The sequence below is a fragment of the Rhodnius prolixus genome, unplaced genomic scaffold (genome assembly GCF_049639745.1).
Source record: "Rhodnius prolixus isolate KJV_2025 unplaced genomic scaffold, Rpr scaffold_14, whole genome shotgun sequence".
Classification (NCBI taxonomy): domain Eukaryota; kingdom Metazoa; phylum Arthropoda; class Insecta; order Hemiptera; family Reduviidae; genus Rhodnius; species Rhodnius prolixus.
Window position 1 is genome coordinate 2,877,632 of NW_027411594.1, and position 22,756 is coordinate 2,900,387.

The 22,756-nt window shown below is 34.9% G+C and overlaps 1 protein-coding gene across 3 annotated transcripts in view; it reads right to left on the reverse strand.

The window, feature by feature from the left end:
• LOC141451657 (uncharacterized) overlaps positions 1 to 22,756 on the reverse strand; it is a 618,152-nt gene that overhangs the window by 356,170 nt on the left and 239,226 nt on the right. For all 3 annotated transcript variants that reach the window (XM_074123121.1, XM_074123122.1, XM_074123123.1), the window contains one exon: positions 14,895 to 14,930. The gene's annotated coding sequence lies outside the window, so the exon portion shown is untranslated. The remainder of the gene's footprint in view (positions 1 to 14,894; positions 14,931 to 22,756) is intronic.

Genomic DNA, 22,756 nt, shown 5'->3' on the forward strand with positions numbered 1-22,756 from the left:
TATATTTTTAATGGTTGTGCTAATCTTTCTTAAGTAACTTTGCAGTCGGACACTGCTCTTTCATTACTCAAATAATCCCACCCAGCAAAAGGGCCCATTCATCAGTGTTCTTCGCGGTCTTCTGCCCTTTCACGGGGGGGGGGCACAAAACTTTCTAATTGTTCGCTACAAAAAAAAAAAAAAATTACTTTCTTTCACTGGAAAATCGATTCAAATTTTTTTGGTATCATGGAAGTCGATTAAATTGATCGATTAAATAAAGAAGTCCAGCTGATTTTAACTCTCTACTCTCACCGTTTTATTGTTCACAGCCCTTTTTATTGGTTAACAAATTTCAACAAAATTTAATAAGATACTTTTAAAACCAAATTTTACTAACTTTATTAAATATAAGGTTAATAATGGCCACTTTTCCCCCCTCCTCTGCTTACAAAACCTAATTAAGGAAATAAGAGCTCATTTAATTGGTTACTGCCGATGTTGTCAAACGTAAGGAACAGCGTAAACTTCTTGTGAACCAACTTAAGCTAACAGTCGAACTTATAATTTTGCACGCGAAAGCATTTCATTTAAGAATTTTAATACCCTTTATTATTCATATAAAATTTTAATTATTTTAAACACAATTTTAATTAGTGTTTTTATCTTATTTCCTGTTGTTAAAGTACTTAAATTCATTTCCTGTTATGGAGGAAAATCTGGCATGAACACAAACACACACACTCGAATTTCACTTACGACGATCTTGGAAGTGCTGACATCCAGGAACATTCTAAGTTCTGGATGTGGTGAAGTTCGCAGTACTTTGCGGTTAAGAAATAAGCACGAGGTATTGTATCTCTTACAGGAAGTTCATCCACCGCTAGAAGTAGATTAGTCCATTTGGTTTAGAGATTTCGACAGCATTTATTTTTCCCCTTCACACTTCATTTCCTCAAAAAGTAAGGGAAGTGGGAGGGTCCAATGTAACATCCAGTAAGAAAAAAACACAAATGAAGTCGAATTTTCTACAACAAATTGATGATTCTACCCCTAATGATGCATGAAAGTCCGATACCGGTCAAGGATTACAATAAATATGCGTACTAAAACAGATAAAATGAACAATATCCTATCTTATACCTCAAATCTTTAGAACCATTTTCGTGTACAATTTCAAAATGTGAAAAGTCTATCCAGGAAAAACTGGAACTTCAGGATGAGGTTTTTTTTTTTTTTTTAGCCACTTAGGGAACCTTAAAATGGTGTACACTCGATTTCGGAAAAACTAATAAGAGAAAATAATAATCTTTTATTCACTTTTTAAGTCAACAAAATCTTGGATAGACATTATTGCAGTTGAAGCAACAGGATTGTCAATTTATCTTTCTCAGGTTACTTCCCAGTTCCCTGGGCATCCAGCCAGGCGACATATCACGTACACTCTAAAGAAGTTGAACCCTAGTTCATCCCTAAAACTCTGAATTGTAAATCTAAGTTGCAATTCTTGGCCTAGTCTATTCGATATTCCTAAATTCGGTAATTTTGGCAGTATTTATTTGTTCTCCCAGCATTGAAGATGAATTATTTCATCTATTCATTACGAAAAGAAGTGGAATAATGGTGCATCCATTTGCAATATGCAATCATTCTTGACTTTATCACATTTTATTCTTTCTGGGACCTTTAACTGGTGGATATAACAGCTTCTAGATGAGCTCAAGATTTGCAGAGAATATACTTTAAGGTTTAAGGCCATTAACTTTTTTTAACTTTGTATTTTCTAACAGAATTCTGTAAGAGAATTGCAGTCTGGGTCTTCCCAAATCTAAAAGCTAAAGAAATGAAGAAATATCTAAGACCATCTAACTGGCCCAAGACTCAAGGAGACTTTGTTGAAAAGTAAACTAGAATTACGTGACATCCTTTGGCACCTGGAGACCCCAGGTGATAATAAGCAAACATGACTATTGGGAAATCAGAGACCATAGCGAAATATTCTTCGAGCTAGTCCTAAGAAATGGGCACAATAGGTTTCTAGGGAACAAGAACTACTTCTGAGTTTAATCAAACACAATCTATAATACAAAAAAACGGTTCTGAATATAAAGAATTCTTACTACACCTGAAGTTGTAATATACTCAAAGAGATAACTGAAATAGCTTTCATACGTGGATGGAAATGATGGGAGAGTTGTAGCTTTGATGTAGAAAATTCAACTAAATTCAACCTAACGACCTTAAAATTTGATCAGAAAATTGGCATAAAATCTCTTATGAAGGGTGCAAAGGTGAAGAAAAACAATGTAGCGTAACTTTTCTCCTGTGGAGTGTATTGTTACGTCACTTCCACTTTTCTTCTCCGTGAACATCCTCTAAAGAGAATTCTACTAATATTACTTCCGTCCTCTTTTTTTCATTATTTTCTCTCACTCTGCTCAGAGAAGCTTTTGTTATCATGTAGATTCTAGATTTTCAGTTTTCACTGGAAATATATCAACTTTAAGGTCTCCTGAATTCCGAAAAAGTGGCCAATACAAATTTGTCTGTATGTCCCATAATTGAAAAATGAACAAATCGGTGGAAGTCTAAATTATTTTTGTTTTTTAATTAGGTGCTAACAGAGAACGAAACAATATTTTTCAAAATACGGGAAATACGGAAATGATGATGATATTTATGAATTGGCATTCATTTGAATATTAGATCAGAACATGTTTTAAACATGCATTAGTTATATTGATGATGCGATGAGTTGGCAATTTAATGACACCAAAACTATGTAGGTTCAAGTCTAGTTGAGTCTGCCTTTTGAAATGACCACAACACATATAAATCAACATCCCTCAAGAGAGGAGATCTGCTGACAAGCAATTGATCACGATTGACAGATGAATTGGGTCCAACATGAGGAGCTTGATAAAGTAACTTCTACAAAATAATAAAATACACCAATGTAACACCGTTGTTTTGTGATTAATTTGATATTATTTATTTGTTAGTTTTATTTGATCAGTTTGTTGTCAAATACGAGGTGTGTTCAAAAAGTAACGGGAATTTTTAAATTTCGCGGGTTTGGAGAGTCTGATTGTAAAATTTTTTTTTTTATTATGTTGGTACACATGCCCCTGAAGTACGATAAAATTTTCAGTAATATTCATTGTTTACTTCTTAAGTGGCAGCCGTTAAGGTTAGACGTGTTTTTCGAGTTTGGCGATTTTTGTTTGTTAAAAAAAATGGATCAAAGAATTTGTATTAAATTTTGCGTAAAAAATGAAATAAAGTGTAATAAAGTGTGTGAAATGTTAATAAAGGCATATGGTGAGTCTGCTATGAGTAAAACAAGGATTTACGAGTGGTATAAGCGTTTCCAAGATGGCCGCGAAAACGTTGAAGATGACGAACGACCTGGACGTCCAAGCACATCAACAACCGATGAAAACGTGAAAAAAGTGAAAGAAATGGTTATGAACGATCGCCGAATCACAATCAGAGAAGTCGCTGATGATGTTGCCATATCAATTGGCTCATGCCATGAAATATTTTCGGATGTTTTGGGTATGAAACGTGTGGCAGCAAAATTTGTTCCAAAATTGTTGAATTTCGAACAAAAACAGCGGAGAATGGAAGTTGCTCAAGAGTCACTCAATGAAGTCGACAACGATGCGGATCTACTGAAACGTGTTATAACAGGTGACGAAACATGGGTTTACGGATATGATGTCGAAACTAAGGCTCAATCGTCCCAGTGGAGGCATTCTGGATCGCCAAGACCGAAAAAGGCTCGACAAGTGCGGTCGAATGTGAAGGTTATGCTCACTGTGTTCTTCGATTTTAATGGCATAGTACATCATGAATTCTTGCCACAAGGTCAAACAATCAATAAGGAGTACTACCTACAAGTTCAACGCCGTTTGCGTGAAGCAATCCGAAAAAAACGCCCGGATTTGTGGCAAAACAATTCATGGATTTTGCACCACGATAATGCACCTGCTCACACTTCATTGCTTGTTCGTGAATTTTTGGCCAAAAACAAAACTTTAACGATGCCCCAGCCTCCATATTCGCCAGACATGGCTCCATGTGACTTTTTTCTATTTCCAAACATAAAGAGAACATTAAAAGGCCGTCGTTTTACAAGCACAGATGACATTAAAAGCGAATCGCTGAAAGAGCTGAAAGCTATCACAAAGATCGAGTTTCAGAAGTGTTTCGAGGATTGGAAAAAGCGCTGGCACAAGTGTATTGTATGCGAAGGGGACTACTTTGAAGGCGACAATATTAATGTAGATGAATAAATAAATATTTTTTTCAAAAAACGAAAATTCCCGTTACTTTTTGAACACACCTCGTATATTTCAACCTAAGTACTAATACGTCATGAGACCCTTAGTTCAAAAAAAGAAATGGTTTTTTGAAAAAAAAACTTAAATTATGGTCAAATAAAGTAAAATTAACCGATCTTGCTTAAAACCTTATTTGGCATTGAAGCCAAATATCAAATTAGTACTTCCTGCAATTTTTAGGTTTTTTTGGTTCCGGTGGATACGGACGTACAGACAGACCAAATTGAAATTTTGTAAAATGTGGTTAGGTCCGCAGAGCTGTGCGGAACAATAAACATAACGATGGATATAATACATAACAAAATGGTTTCTAAAATCCACTTTTTCAGACACAGAAAACCAGTCAATGCAGCAGAGTCTGAGAAATTTAAAAAGTCAATTAAAATTAAAAATTAAACGATTAAATTGGTGTCTTTTTTTTATTATTACTGCTTTATTAGGATGAAAATATTAATGCTAGTTTCAGTCATTATAAACTTTATTATGCTGAGCTTTCGATCTAGGGACTAGGTCATCTTCAGGGATGTGGAACATATTTACAGTGTGTTAACAATTATATTAGATCCACATAATTATTAATACACTGTAAATATGTTCCACAGCCCTGAAGATGACCTAGTCCCTAAGTCGAAAGCTCGGCAGAATAAATGTATCACGACTGAAAACTGGCAATTATTTTTTCATCCTATTGAAACTATTATTCAGTCACCAAATATAATGAATAGAAAATACTGCTTTAGCCAGTCTCACCCCATACTGTTGTCGTAACTCGTAATTCTGGTTCAGGCCAGTACAAATAGAATTAAATCGATTTAGAACAAGTATAAGTTTGTTCGATAACTCGAAACTGGATACTGTTTTGATAATAATATTATATAACAAGTTCGTAACTCCAACAATGTTACTTCTTTAACAGATTGTATTACCAATATTTATATTGTTCTGTCAAACTCATATTGTTCTATTTAATTTAGAACAAGATGGAAGCACTTCTTGACCCAGTCGTTATATTATATTTCATGGATCTTTAGTTTTGGTTAGTTTAGAAATAACAATTCTTCGCACCAATGTTTAGAATAATATTAGTTCATAAGGGCTTAGATTTGTAGCTAGTAACTATTGATTCAATCAAAAATGTCTTAAAAAACTATTAGTCCAAATTTTACGACTTTCTATCATTTTCTAATTTGTAAACATATGGGAAATACAGAAATGATGATACTTGTGAACTGGCATTCATTTGAATAGATCAGAACATGTTTTAAACCGGTTAGTTATTGATGAAGCGACAGTTGACTACAAGTTTTACAAACGTAATTGCACATAATGTTAGTTATTGCACTAAAATCTATTAATACAATAGTGCAATAGCTTTCACAGAACAAGTATAGTCAAGACCTCAGATACAATCCCTGATGAAGTAATTCTAGCTGGAAATGGTCGACAAGAGCGGTTAACTCTAAAATAACCAAAACTAAAGATTTCTCAAAAATAATGCCAAATTTAGAACTAATAATAATTTTTATTACAATTAAACGATGTGCGATTTTTGTTCTGTAAGCAAGCGTTTTGGTGAAAATGCGAAGTTTAAAAGACAGCTTCAATTATAAACTATTGATTGGATGAATGAATTCGCAATTCTGGACGATTATTTTCAGAAAGTTGATATCTGATACTGCTAAGAGACTTTAGAGCATAAGGCACCAGTGAATCGAAAATGATGTTTATAACTTCCTCTGATTTTTCCCCCATATTTGAGTTAGTGTTCACTTACGTACATACAGACCATTTCCGTTAAGCTGGTGAAACTGAATTAAGTTCTTCCAGTTTCCATTTAAAAGCTAAAATTAATGAATGAAAGGAACCTTTATAATTTTAATCTCCGGTGAATAGTTTACTTTCCCGCCGAACGGCAGCAGCACCTTTGGTACTGCCAACGTAATCTAATTACGAACAATTTGCGCTCCTCCTAATAGCCCTGATTATAAGCCAGTTAAGGGTGAATGAGGTAATGAAGCGTAAGTAGCTAAGATGTCCCTGCGGAGGAGAGGGGGCACTATCACCATATTTAGCTCTTGTTTTCCCCGGGTTAAGACCCCCTGGCTTGCGCATCGATTATAAACTATACTACATTTTGCTTTCGTTGCTTAATTAGAAAATGGATTGATGATAGCGATCAGAAATGACGTCATCATTTACACCTACATTCTATACACCAACTAATGCAAGCCACTCTACTTGTGGAGCTATTAGACTTTTTCTCAGAACGAGATAACCTTGCTAGATATTTTTATAACACCAAAATTACTCCATAATTAAATGAGATAAGAAATGACCGATCTGTAAAGAAACTGAGAAGGCCCAGGGTATGATTTGAAAACTCTAATTAAAACCTTGAAACTGCAAAGATGGTCCGGTGAACAAATGCTTGTTGGTTTAGCAAACTTTAGTCCAAGTTCAAATGAAGGATGTGAACTTTGTGGAGGAACGAAGCTAATAAGGAGGCGTTAGGTGGTGTATAAGTAGCGTTTCCTGACTAAGTTGGTTTCAGAAGGTGAGAACTTTACTGTGTAATTATTAGGAGTTAGTGAAGGATTTGCTCGCTCTTTGGGAAGAGCGTTTAGGCAACGAGGAGTTTACTTTGTTGATTTTTGAGAAGCTACCTTTGTAAAATCTCTGGAAAAGGCGTAGAAACGAGAATGGTGCGTAGTACACCAGTGATGTGTTATCCCGAACAACCGATTACCCACTCTAGCTGAGGCTACCATCTGTTGGTGGAAATGTACTTCACGGGTGGTGCCCGATTAACCCAAACTTTCGATACCCTAAATTCTTCCTAGGGAACCTAGATATGTTTTGTTTCATTATCTGGGAGCGCTGCAGGGTAAGTGGTCTACAGGTATTTGTAAAAATCCTATTAAATTTTGTACAGTTTGATAGTTTTGCTGCACTCTTTCTTGTAGATTTGAAGATTGGAGGCTTTTGACGCCTCTTGTGCTTAAAAAAGGAATAGTATGTTAAGTTCATTAGATTCTAAAAGGTAACAGACTTAATCAAAGCCAAATCTACCGAAATTTAAAAGACCTATTGTGACTCGCTTTAATATCATTGTTTGATCAATGTGTGGGCGTTTGTTTATGAGCCTGTAATGAGTTCATAAGTAAGTGTAAGCGAATGTTTATGACGTTGATCGAGTGTTTACGTATGGGTGCGTTAAACTGCAATTAGTTGCACTCATCAATCATTTCTGTAAGTCCCAAAGTTTAAAGCGAGTGTAACGGGTAAGGAATGCCAGTATTGGTATGAGATGTTAGATGTGATTTTCCTGTAGAAGTGACACTAGTCTAGTTTCTCTGGACAGGGAAAAGCTTTTTATATTTTGAACAGCTTATAAAACCCAAAATGGAGAAAGCCCAAACAATATATGTACATTGTTTGGAGAAACCCAAAAACTGGAGAGCCAATATATGAATGGGTTTTTAACTTAGTTAACATTTTCACGAAAACAGCCCCTACGATTTCCCTTAATTTATTTTCATTACTAAAAAAAAAAAATTAAAAAAAAGGCAAACAAAATGAAATATGCCGTTCGGCACTTCTAACCAAATCATTCAAAGAAATACATTATATATGTTCACAAATCTTTCTCAATAGAGTAGAATATTGCTGGCACTATGAGATAAGGAGTTGCGAGAATGGCGAGAAGAAATGGGAAATTTAGCGGAGTAACGATGAAAAAGTGGTTTTACATTTTTCACGTGGAATTGAAACAGGCGTAATAGGCTTATAAACGTTCCTTTACGACCCTCTAAAGTACTAAATTTCAAAAATTCAGTCCTCTCCCAGTTAAAGTAGCGAAAGATAGAGTCAGAGAATCATTCAATAGCCTCCATGAATTGATAACAAGTCAAAGTCAAATTCAAGAATGGTGTGACTGGAAAAAAAAAGTACATAACTAAAACCTATCTATTGATACCACTGCTAAATCCAAGAATACTATTGGAAGATCATGGAGGCAAATAAATAGTGTGAGATTACTTCACTCAGCTTTTTCAAGTCCATAAAAGCTTAATACTTGGATAATAAACTGCAATATTATTGCTTCCAGCGGCAATAAATATAACCTTTCTACCAACTACTGCAAACGGAAGTAAAATAAAAAGTAACCTCGAAGTAACCATAATTTTATGACACCATAAGTTTGAAGCGATAAAAAGCAAATATTATCTACGGAGTTGTTATTGCAGACAGCGATTCAGTTATTGCAAGCGTAAAAAGTTCCAAATTGTAACAGGAAGTAAGTACTAATGGATGTTACAGTGAGGGAAATCGATTTGGTGCTATTAAATACCAAGCTAAAGATGTTTATAATCATTGTGCTAAAAACATGGTCGTGAAAATCGTATGAAATCTTTAGAGTAAACTGAATAGATGGAGTAGTCCCACGTATCGGAAAGGTTGTACTATTCTGGGACACCCAAGAGGAGATTGGGAAGAAGGTGTCTGGGCACTAGGGAATGATTATCCCTAGAATATAGGGCTTACTTAGCAACCTCCCAGACCCTTCTAGTTCTGGCGATTGTACTTCTTGGGGGAGTGTTGAAGGTGATTTGATACCAGGTAGGTGTATTATCGTTCAGGAGGAAAGAGAAATAGAGAATGCTCTCAGAGGTGTAGGAGAGTAAAGTAAGGAACAGGTGTTACAGGAGAAAGGACATCAGAATAAAGAAAATGGGAAAAAGGAGAAAAAGCCTCGTAATTAGATCAGTTTCTGGGCGTTTGGGAATGTCTTCGAGAAGTTTTCAGAAATCAGAAGAAGATATAAACTGCGGTGGATATGCCCATGTGGAGCTGACTACCAAAAACACTCTCTATCTCTTCAGCAAACCGGGTTCTATGATGTAATGGAAACCACCACAGAATATCCTGGAGATGAGGTTCAGTGGAACCAGATTTAATTGCCCTAATAAATCTGAATGAGTACTGAATCTGAATATTTCATCGCTTTAGAGGGTACTGTATAGTGTGAAGTATCACCTGGGGGGAGCCAATAGACATGTCTGCGGTGCTGAATACCCTTCAAATTAAAAGTGGGAAAAATCAAAGAAAAAAGTAGAACAATGCAGTTTTTCCAATTGGAAAATATTAGCAGCTGTCAAAACATATTTGGTCAAATAAAGTTTTCAATGATTGAGAATGTTCGTTAGTCAAATTGTACTCAATTATCCGTTCGTTTAATTTAACTTCGTTAAGACCATAATAAGCTATAATGTATCACTTGCTTTCATTAACACTAAACTGACTTATTAATTATTTATTCGTTCATTCAACTTTCTTAGACTTAGAATTGCCACCACCAACGCGTCTCCCAGTTTGAATTAATCATACGTTATCCTTGGAATTCTCTTTACAGCATCCAGTATCTTCTCCACTTGCGAATTCCTAACCTAGTGTTCCTTTCCTCCAGGTTCAACTTTTTTTCTCTCTCTCTTTGCCTTTTGACTTATTCATCATCACCTTTTCCAGGAATCAATTGAACTAAGTTGCAATACCCATATGTGGTTCGCATTTGTAATCCCAATTCCTGGGTGATCATCGTCTTGTAACTTATTTATGGAGGATAAAATGTGATTCACTATTTACTAGCAATTCTATTAAACATGTTCTATCTATCTTGGTAATGCTGGGTGATAAGTAATTTGGGTCGGTGCTAAGAGATTTATGAGGAGTTTCTTATAGTCTGGGTGTCCGGGACCCATAGGGAATTCGGGTAAGGAGTAGATGGACTGACCGGCTAAATCAGAAGAGTCACTCACCTTCAGCTATTGGTGTGATCTTAACAACATACAAACATGCAATATTTTGCCATCTACCCAGCTACCGTTAAAAAAACCTAGCTTGGAACTAGATCAAAGATATAGCCTGATTTTATCCGTCGAAGCAGACATGTTTCTTGTAACCCTGACCAGTTTTGGAACCTTCATCCATCAGAGGAGGGAGATTAATCTGTTTGAAGTAGAGATTTCTACTTTTTCATCTTGATTTCAAGACGTATAATTAGGGATACATACTAAAATCAATATTATCTAGCATTGTGGATCTATTAAAAGATATAGATTTAGCGAAATACAGAGAAGAGTCTAGATCTAGATTTGTTCCTGAATGACTGATAAGTAGCGGACCCGTCGGTTACACGTTTGACCTGAGGTAGAAACTCTTTGTGGACGATTCCGTGTATATCGAAAAAAGAAATCAGCATGCAAATTTGATCTTCGACTTCGCCATCCTTGCAATTTCAAAAAACGAGTTTTTTGCCGGTGGAAAACAATCCTGTGGCTCCTCAGCCTCCTTATTCGCCCGACTTGAGTCCTTGTGACTTTTTTCTCTTCCCGAAATTGAAAAATCACCTCAAGGGAACTCATTTTGGGACAGAGTCGAAAACATTCAAACGGCTGGAACCGACCCAGTTGAAGGCTATTCCAGTATCGGAGTTCGAGCACTGCTATGAGGAGTGGAAGGGACGTCTCCAGCGCTGTGTGGCTTCAGAAGGAAGTTATTTTGAAGGTGACAATATAGAATTGTAATTCTTTTTAGAATAAAAAGAAAATTTTTAAAAATCAGTCTCATTACTTAATTTACAGACTTCGTATCCGGGTATTCCAATAATGTTTTGTAACCATTTTTATTTTTTTGAGGGAGAGGCACAACCTAAAATAGATAATTCTGGTACTAAAAGTTTCTGGTGGGAGAGAATTAAAACTGTCCGGTAGGACAGTTGTATAAGGGTTGATCGACAAAAAGTGCACGAAAAAGCGTAACGTAGAGAAACATCCAACTTTGACACTTTTTACATATTTCATCCTCTACAAATATTTGTTTATTAATGGTTGAACAAATTTACTTATAAACTGACAACTATCAGCAAAGAAATAACCATTTTTGAACTTACTTTCATACTTTTCATGACTAAATAACTACAACTTTAACAATGAACTTTTGGTTGGTAAAATTTTGTATAAATATTTGTACTTGAATTTCGTTAGCATAATCTGACAGTTTGTGAAATATTTCATATGCTTTATATAAACATTTATGGATTTACAATAGGTGGCAATTTCCGCTTTCAGTAAACGCGAGAACATTTGAAGGAGAATTAGAGCGGAAATGTATTTAGTTGGCTAGAATGGCCACACAATTACGAGGCTAGTAATTGGATATATTCAGAGAAGGGGAAAAATGGATAGAAGCAGAATTTTGGTCACTTATCAGCTACTTCTAAGTTTTTAAGTTTCCATTGGTGGAAATGCCCAACAATAAAACAGAAATAATGATCATTATTACCATTATGGCGGAAAAATATTAATGATCTTTCTACATGAAAACGTAGCGTCCAAACTGAACTATAGGTTTTCCAACATGAAGCTGTGACGAGAGTCAGTACTGTCATGTACCGGCTGGACATGACAGATGAATGGAAAATGGAAAATAATGGCATCTCTGTTGAGAGATGAGAAAGAAATATCACAATACACATTGTAGATTGTGGGCTTTACAGAATCTCTGTGAAGATAAAGACAGATTTTCACCTTACACTTGAATAACGAAAATGGATCCATCTTTAAAAAAAATGGTAAAGAAGAATATTTACGACCATGTCAAACTTTCTTTCTGATTTCAGGAAGCGAAACTTTTAATACTTTGATTGGTTCTAGCAGAGAATCAAGAAGTAAAGTTAGCGTCCAAAACAGCAGGAAGTACCTACTTCACTGAATGGATGTTCCATTTTGTTGAACTTTTCTCTAAGTATTTCTAACTTCCGTTAGAAAATCAAACTTGAAGCTAGGCAAAGGATATAGGTCTATTTGATTTTATTATCCGTCGTTGCACGAATCCTGACCAGAGTTTCTGGACTTTCATTAATTTGATTAATTAGTTTGATGTAGAGGTGTCGAGTTCACTTACGCGCTGTAGACACAGTCAGCGAGATCTAAGTTAGTGCAAGAGGCGGAATCTTCAACCCAAACTCATTAATCTACCTCTGATTATGGTTGAAAATCAGAAATATGTAAGCTGCAACGGATAGAATATCTTATCAAGCACTAACAACTTAACCACATTTTAGACTCTCTTAATGCTTAAGAGAGTAAAGTTGCAAGTTCACAAGAGCATTCTTACAAACCCTCATTTACTGAACCAATCCTATTGCACACGTCTTTTAGATTCCCGAAGGACCTCTAATAAATTCATAAAGGACAATATTTTCAACTAGAACACACCCATAGATTCGAAACGAAGATCTACTTTGAATTGAATAGCAAAACTGGACTTGTGTTGTTATACTCCCAGGTCGCTCTGGGGCGAATGTGTGAAAGGAGAATTACAGTACGCCCATGCGTGACCTAATTGTCGCCTCTCTTGCCAGAAGAACCCCAGGCTAGAATACATTAAACTACAGAGGTACGAATAAGGATAGCGCCAGGGGGGAGGGATTGCCTTCAAATTGGGCCCTACAGAGGTGGGAGAAGGGCTTGCACAACATTGTGCAAAACCTTCTCCTTGATTTTACATTCAAATAGTACAATTGGACGAATAGCTAGCATTTCCAGGACCTTAGACCGGCCGCATTATTGGATTATTTCAAGTGATTTTTTTTTTTTTGTGAATTCTATTTTCATAGTAAACAGGAAATGGATAGAAAACTATACGGATTTGGGAGAGTTCATTGTAGACGCATTTACTATTTTTACTTTACCCCTAACTCCAGCAGAGGGTGTGCAATTGTACCCTTTTTCCCTAAAAGTGAAAAATTTTGGGTAAGCTCAAAGTGTAAAATTCGCTTGGGTACTCTCACAGAGCCTCACAGAGTCTTAGCGAGGAAAAGCCCCATAAATGAAAGCACCACTTACTACCTAATCCAAAAGAAAAAAAAAGACTTTTGCCAATACCAGGCATTACTTCTTATTTTAGCCAAGCATTAGACCTAGTGACTAGCTCATCAGTTCATAAGCAGGCAGGACAGAAGACACACCAACCTTACGCACAACAATGTACAAAAATATGATAATTGTCTATAGCATAAGCCCTAAAGATGACCTACTCCCCAAGACGAAAGTTTGCACAAAATAATAAATTATGACTGGATTTTGCATTATGCTTTCTTTCTTCAGGATTAATAAATCATTCACCAAGAACAAAGAACAATACTTTACAACTTAATTCAGAATAGATGTTGGAGAATGTGGCTGCGAAAGGTTTAAAGAGTTTAAGCCAGGTAGGGCTCAGAACAATAGAAGCTGCCCGAGCAGTGGAGGATATAAGGACGCCAGACAACCGCTCGGGACACTCAATTGCATTCACTCGCTGAGGATTCATTCTTACCCTCTCTTCACGACGTTACTCTTCTCCGCCTTTCAGTTCAGCCAATTCTTTTAGAAGGGTTTAAGCCAGGGTAGGACTCAGTGCATTCTGATGCTACCCAAGAGTATATAAGGACACCCAATCGCATTCAGACATTGCATTCGCTCGCTGAGGATTCATTCTTACACTCTCTTCACGACCTTACTCTACTCGTCATTCAGTTTAGCCAATTCTTGTAGAAGGGTTTAAGCCAAGGTAGGACTCAGAACAATAGAAGCTGCCCAATAAGGACTCAATCGCATTCAGACATTGCATTCGCTCACTGAGGATTCATTCTTACACTCTCTTCACGACGTCACTCTACTCGTCATTCAGTTCAGCCAATTCTTTTAGAAATAGTTTATATTTAGTTTACCCCCTAGTTAGTTGCTGTAATTTAAGCTCGTTCCTAAGTTAGTGTTAATGCTAGCCACTAAACTCTTAGTCAGTAATATTATCTTTTATCCTACTTAGCACTTCATCCTTCCTAATCAAATCACAATATTCCTTTCGTACCTATAAATCTCCTTTTCGCAGTTGTACACATCGACATCAACCGTTAACCAAAAATAAAATAAAAATCCTTCATTTGTTACAACTCTGAACTGTGTATGTAAACCCATGGGTAAGAAAAGTGGGTAACTTTATCAAAAATACAGTTGGGTAAAAACGATTGGATTATTTTACATTTTAATTGAATTTAGATTAGGTTTCAGGAAGCCATAAATCTTAGGATTTAGAATTAAAACAAGTCGATATCAGATTGTTCAGTAAAATAAATTATCTAGATATTTATTCAATACTAAAATTTAGGAAGTTTTCTTATCATATTCTGATAGTTTCTATCAAGTCAAGCGAAGAAAATGAAAGACAAGATAAAGAGTAGGCAGAGATTTGATTGAATAGTTGTCAAATTTTGTCTTATAACTGATCAAGTAATGATTTAATGTTTTGAATAAACCGCTAAGCAATGAAACCCTAAACTTTGAAAAGTCTAGAACCCTAAAGATGTTAAAGCTCTTAAATTATAGTAAATACCAACTTCTTAAACTAACAATAATAAATGGCAGCTTACTGAATATTAAAGTTTGGCAACTAATTGAAAATATGATACAACATAATTTTAGAATACAACTAAAAGAATAATATATAAATAAAAAATGTTTGGCTCACCTTATAGATGGGCCCCTCACCGCTGCCACTCGCCACCTGAGAAAATTTGATGCAATATTAATCAAATCATGAACCGACAAGGACACAATTAGTCTTACAAGGTAGAGTCAAAGACTCAAAGAGAGTAAAGAAAGATTCACTCTCAGTGAGTAAAGTGATGGTAAAAAGAAGATTGTAAGAATTATTTTTTGTAGTCTGAATATTCCGTCGTTAATAAGACACAAAGCCAGCAATTGCATTTTTTCAATTAATAAATAAAATAAGACTTTAACCAAATATTGATACAAGATTTTGATTGTAAATTATTTCAAAAAACTTTGAAATTAAAATGAAAAGTCCCCCTCCCCTAACTCCTACCGCTAAAAGCTTTGCAAGCTCACCCAGCTTCTATGTTTCAGTGAAAACGTTAACCCATTTTTTTTTATCCCAACACATAATTCATAAAAACCATACTTTTAGTGAAAATACATTACATTATGCAACGTATATGAATTAAATTCTGCATACATTATGCTGGTTTTCAAGTTGGTTTATATTAATCTTATTGTTAGAATTATATTTTCATTAAAATCATAGCGGAAATACAGGAAATTGTCAAAGCGAGGAGTAGACCAGTTGCATATTATGTTCATAAATGCATTTATATTGCTATGAACCTTACACATCATCTAACCACTATCAACTTGAATATTTTAAAAAGGTGATTTACTTTTAACGTCAGCATTAAGCAAATTTAGTAAATGATAACAGTGATATTTGCAGATTGAAAAAGTCATGAGAGTGTGCGTTTAAAAATAGATAAAGGAAAATCTCAATCAATTTTTCTTTTGAATTTTCCTGCCAGCCCTCAAAAAAGTTAAACTAATAAATTTTTTTGTTTTGAAAGGTGCACAACATCGAAGGTCCTTTGCACCTGAACAATACCGGAAAATATACACTTTACTTGATTTACTTTAATATCTAGTCTTGTCTAAAATAACCTATTGGTAGCCCTAACTCGTCTGTCCTTCTAATCTAACTAACTAATGTTGGGGTGGAGTACTCGATATTCCTCGCACCGCTTAGAGATCTAACCTAAATTTTAAAATAACCTATTTACACAAAATTTATATACACACTCATACATCATCCTAATAAGTATATTCGTCCTAATAAATACGTTCATCCTGATAAATATATATACACTATTACATTGAATTAAAAACCTTATTATCTTTAAGGAATTGCAGAGTGTTTTGTACGCTGTTTTCGTTGTCGTTCCAATACTTCTTCCATTTGTGAGGGAATGTTAAACTTTTGCCTAGCTCTGGAATACTTGGAACATTCAAGCAGGATGTGGCGTACAGTTATAGTTATAAACTAATAAATGTTGCAGAGCCAAAGGGATTAGATCAGTGTTTCCCAACCTTTTTTGTGTCATGCCCCACCTTAAACCTTTTTAAAATTTTTATGCCCCCCTATGTAACATATATAATTTTTAACATTAAAAAATTGATTCGTTCACTTAAGAAACATAAATGATAGGTTCTAGGAAGAAATCACTATGAAATTGTTAACAAAACACTAAGTAAAATTTCAAAACATATAATGGAGAACTGAAATTCAAATTCCAAATAATTTTAATACAGATTTTTCTATATCAATTTATTATTTTAATTTAGTGAGATCCTTGCGCTTGATGCTTGCTGCACAGAGATTTTATATTAGGTTCCAATTTGGTTAGCTGCAGTCTCAAGTCTCCACGTTGTGTTATATCCAGCCGATTTCTTTTTTTTTTTACCAGTAAATCATTTACAGCACTAAATCCACATTCAGCTAAAAATGAAGATGGAAACGGTAGCAATAGTTTTCTTGCACATTTGGTTGAATTTAGGTATTTGATTTCTGTTTCCTCACAAAGCCATGCCCACCATTCCTTTTATATTAAATAAAGTTTTAACTGACTCATCATTTTGCAATTCTGCGAGTTCTTCTTGATACTGCATATTTGATATGCAGCGATGGGCCAATTAAGTGCCAACAACTGCGCTGTTTAGCGAGTTTTTAAAACGTCCGGGGTTCCCCGCGGCAGACTGCACGCTCCGCGGTGAACCCCGGACGAAGTTTACTTGACGAGGCCAATCACCGAGTTGATATTTTGGTCTCGTCAAACGAAATTTTACCTAATAATTATTTACCGCAATTATTTAAGAATTTGCTTTTTTTGTTAAATTTGGCACCGATATTTATAAAAGAGTAAAGTAATTAAAAATAACGAGCCTTGAATTGAGAGATGTTAAAACCTGCTGCATTCAAAGCAAAAAAAAAAAAATTCAAGAAATACCATAACTAAATGCAAATGCATTAAAATGCACAAATACAGAAGAACAACTTATTCTCACTCAAGGAATTTCAAAACAGATATTAGAATTAGAACTGAAAATCGAAAATCTGAACCATTGCAGTACTCACTTTTACCAAAAAAATAAGACATTAAAGTAAACAGGAAAAGACCACTAGCACTCGTTGTGGCGATAAAGAGAAACTCGAGGACCAAATAAGCAACTACAATTTCAAGTTTTAAAGATACTACAATAATTAATATTAATCAAAACAAAGAACTGAGGAACAATTAAAAGAACAAGAACAATTAAACCAATAAATATATCAGTAATTTAACAAAATGTTATGTCATATAACTTTAAAAATATTGATTGAACATCAATCCACACTACATCATCGTTTACATTTAATAAGTGATTATTGGAATAAAATATTCAAATATTATCAATAATTATAAATTTTAGAAGTAATTAAGAATAAATAATGCATGCTTTAAAAATAAAGTCTTACCTTGTTTGAAGAATAAGTTCCAAAGATTTGTAATACCCATAACTGAGAACACCAATCACAGAGCACATTTATAACACTAAATTCACCACCTTTAAAAACACCTTTACACTTAATTAACTGTACGCACTAAAAATAACTTAATCACAATTAATTTACACAAATTACACTTTTAAAAAAACCCGTTTAAATAATTTAAACAATAACGTAAGTTAAAAGTGAGTACGGTCAGTGAAAAATGGATGCCGATAACTGGCCATACAAAACAGCTGATCGTAAAGGGGCTGACTAGAACGAGAAATAAACAGTGTGACCAACTTGAATTTTTGAGTTATTTTCTGTGACTGGTGAGGTGAATTGGCAGCACAATATCTCTTAATAAACGAAATAGATCTTTATATTTATTTTAATGATTTCCATTTGAAATTTTTCATTAATATGCTCAATCGATTTCATTCATTTATGAATTAATTGTTATCACATACAATAATAATAATTATTATTATTAAAGTAATGGTTTATGAGTGAAGTTTAAAATTCCCGTAGGAAGAAGTAGATAGATTTATTTATTTGCTTACAAGGATATTCCCCCATACAAATAGTTAGTTTGCAATAAATTACTATGAACTTTCATTATTTTGGAGATATATAAACATGCACTAACTTACATCTAATTTTAAATGCACTTTTATAATTTACGATAAGATATCTCCCAACTGATGTTGCTCTTGTTTTTAATGCTTCAATTATAAAGTAGTATAGATCATCTAACTTAAAATTAACTGGAATATTTGCAGTAACTTGTTAATATTTTCTACTTCACTTATGTCTGTATTGATAAACTGCCAAATATGTCTATTTCTTGACGTCTTATAATTAGGACATACAAACAGAAAGTGAAATAGACTGTCCTGGTTGCGGGTTTTTTCATACCCGGCATTCAATATCGCTTTAATGTCTGCCATCGGAAACTATTCTAAAGTAGAAGAGGCTGGCTCATCCGTAATTAGCTAACAATTCTAAGTTTTGGAAATAGGCATTCTTTCATGTAAATATTGCTGGCGGAATTATTGATACTTTTAAAGTTAGAATCTATGATTGATTGAATATCAAGGGATATTTTGTGATTTATTTATTTATTTTTATTTTAATTGGACGTATATCTGTTACTTTTAACACATGATCGGCCTCCTAAAGTAGAAGACTACTATCTCATGACAGTCAGCTACAAGAAGCTCCTAGAAAGAGAAAATATAAGGGCGGCAGCTAGATTGAAATCCAGTGCGCTAACCATTGAAGTAATCTTTTACCTCTTTATTAGTTTAGACGGAAGTTTTATTAGTTTACGTGTGTGGAATAAAACGAGACGAGCCGAAGGTGAGCGATAAAACATCAGGAGTTGATAAAAGTGATAAGATATCGATATCGATATGAATATGGTAAGCTCAAGCACTTTCTAAAACGTAACAATGGTGTAAAGTTAGATTTCCTGTAGAATGGTAGCTATGTCTTCAAAGTCATTATCTAAATTGATATTTACAACCAGAAAAACTAAAAACTAAATATAGAAAATTGCAATAATAAACCTGAAAAAAATTCAGATTTACTTAAATAAAACTGATGCCTATTAAGGATTAAGGACATTAAGGATTCACTAACAACCTACAGGCTGGTTGAATCCCTCAGAGGATTTTAGTTATTCATCAACAGCATCACCACCACTCTACATCAGAGAGCAAAGCTCTCTACATCCAGTGGCCTGGTACCCATTTCATTTAAACAATCATGAAACATGGTAGTCCTAGACCGGGAATTAAGGCTATTATAGAGTCTGGAACCCAACAACCTCCTGAGCCGAGCTAGGAGAAAGATTATTAAGAAAAAGAACATGGCTCAGATGGGTAATTATCTAGTAATTAGTATAATGCGCAAGTCCTCTTTACTGTCTCCTTACTTACCCCTATTCAAGTTACACAGTTCTACTTTCTGCTTGGGGAATCAAATGATGACTTTATCTGAGAAAACATTCTCAATATATACATTTTTTTCATTCATTTGCAACTGTACAAAATATACATCTAGCAAAAGTGTTATACAAGGAAACATTTGATTGTGCCACTGAGCTAGCTCAGTGCCACAACCAGGATGACGGGATGAGAGAAACCAGCCAGTGCTGGAACTCTCTAGGAACTTATTGGGGTTTAGGAAGCAATGAGGTCACGTGGACAACGTCGTTTTAAGCGACGTGGAGGATTGTCAGGATGGGACAATGTGGGATAGTGACTGGGCCAGAGGATTTGAGAATTTGCTGTGGAAATTTAGGGAATCGGGAGTAGATTAATTCACTTACATACGGAATAGTGAGATCATGATGGAGGGAGCGGTTGGAGACACATAGAATGGTGCGTTAACGATTCGGCGGAGAACTTTAGACTGGAAAGATTGGATAGGTTGGATGTTGGATGGTTTGGCGGAGCCCCTCAAATTCTCAATATACAAGTGGATTTAATGAAATACATTAGTTACCAACATAATTTTTGTTAACCTTTACTTATTGAGTTCATGAAACATTTTAATATACAATTTTTTAATAAGGTTAACAACTTTTTTCGACCCCTTGTAATAACATTTGATCTTTTCCCAATTTTTCATTTTCGAGGACCTCATGGTTCTTTAAAAGTGATATTTGTGGCAAGTCGTGTAGCTTAATGGAGTAACCAATATTTGGGCTACCGCCGTCTGGAGTGAGACAGTCTAAAAAATAATCCACGATTCCCGCATTTACGCAAGGTTATGTAGGAAGATAATTCTCGACTTAGTTGGGAAAACGGATTGAGGCGCATACATAATGCAAAGCAGAGTTGTGTTACTTGTACTGGGCTTGCAATTCACCAGTTAATGTCGTTATATCGAATTTACTGCAACATTATATTTGGAATCTGTTGGAAAATTGTTTGCATTTAAAAACAATTTCAAATTCTCATTTTTTTCTAAAGAAAACCCCATGGCTTGGCTGAGACGAATTATGGACTTACCACAAAAATTATTTATCACTTCATCATTTCCTTAATTAATTATTAATTATCACTAACTTATCATTAAATTTAACAAGGGCAATCGCGTTATTTATCAGATATCTATTTATCAAACACTGGCCTAATCTTTGAACAGAAATTATTGATTTAGAAATTATGTGGTAATAGTAAAACAAGACCAAGACCACTGAATGCTGCAATGTAGCATCATGCAGCAGTTTACTGCAATGCACCAGGTTGCATTATACATTATCATAATATTCTAGTACTACGTACTTATTTATTAAAATTAAAATCTAGCCTCAGTGTGCACAGAAAAAAAATTGGTAAAAAAAGATTGTCCGCCTAGATTATTAATTTATTCCTAATATGTGTCTCCATTACGTAATAAAACATAATTAAAAACGCCATTAAATGCTCTAAGAGAACTGCATAATAAATGATAGAACATTACGTCAGTGATGAGAAACAATGATAACAAAAAAAAAGTGGAACAAAGATGTTTACAAAGAAGGAATTCCAAAGAAAGATTATTGAGTTGTTGAATATTTCAAAGTGGGATGGCTAATGTAAACCTGCCATTCTCTTGTATTTGGTAAAAGAGAAGTCTGAAGAAATGGTACAGGGCGCTAACTGGGGGTGTAGGAGATACAAGTGGATGGAGGATTGGAGGTAGAAGTGTGCAGCCGGAGCGATATCGACCAGGATTCTGTTACTGATGTTCTGGAACTTGGCCAGAGACTTTTTCAGTTGTGACGGATGAAATATTTAGCCAGCATTGTCTATTTCTACTTTTCCTAGTTATATTTGCTATCCAAGCAACAAGCGAAGGGACAATTTCAGCTTTAGTCTAACTCTCAATCATTCATCAGCCTCAGAAACAAGGAGTTTCCTCCTCATGAAACGGAGCTCATAATTTAAGGATTATTGTCTCTGGTTACTACTTCGTAATGTCCATCATATTTACCGCCCCACTGATGTTTACTCCCTCTACCATTCATTTCTATTTTAGCCCCTCCGTACTACCCATTACAAAGTTCTCTTAAAGATTTCTATTTTGGAAAAGCCCGCAGCGATCGGTTAATATCTTAGGTTTTATTCGCCGCAGCACGCATGATCATCATTTCCGGTGGCCTATTCCAGGATTCTCATCCATCACCAGAAGTAGGTTAATCAGTTTTGGGTGTAGAGATTTCGATTTTACTTACGTCACCATCCCTCACTTGCGCTTGCTAAATGAGAGAGGTTACACAGCGTAAGCTTGGGTTATTCAAAATGTTTAATGAATCGTAAAACTTTCTGTAAAACTAATAAAATAAAATTTTTAATGAAACCTAGGGTTTGTTTAAGGGTTCTTTAAGGTTTAGTGTACATGCCATGTTTTAGAATTACAAAATTGGAGTTGTACTTTATACGGAAAGCGGCACGCGAATTCAAAACACATAATTTCATAAATATTGGGAAATCAAAATTGTTAAACATATTGATGAATATGTGATTCTAATCACTTAATAAAATCGATTTCACTAACAGTACAACCTGGATTAACCGGTCTGACCTCCGGCTATACCCACCTCGGAAAACTGAAATCCCGGTTAAACCGAATACACAGTATTCTCTGGGAAAATCAAAATAATGACGGTAATTATCCTTAAAAATATTACATATAACCGTGAAGTTGAAAATCAACCATTTACGACACGTAAGATCTTTTGTAAGACCGTGGTAAATCCCAAGAAATTCAGTACTAATTGTACCATATTTTGGGTTTTTACATACATACATACGTACACAATGACCCTTCAAGAAAATCAGGTATAAAAGAGTTGCTGCCACGCCTACCAATTATGTTACATCGGAAGACAAAAAAAATTTTCCTGTCGCCACCGAAATCTTATGATGACTCAACATGATCCCGGTTAATCCGAATCCCGGTTAACCGAGGGCCAGATAATCGAGGTTGCACTGTATTTATGAATTTATAAAATGATCCGAATC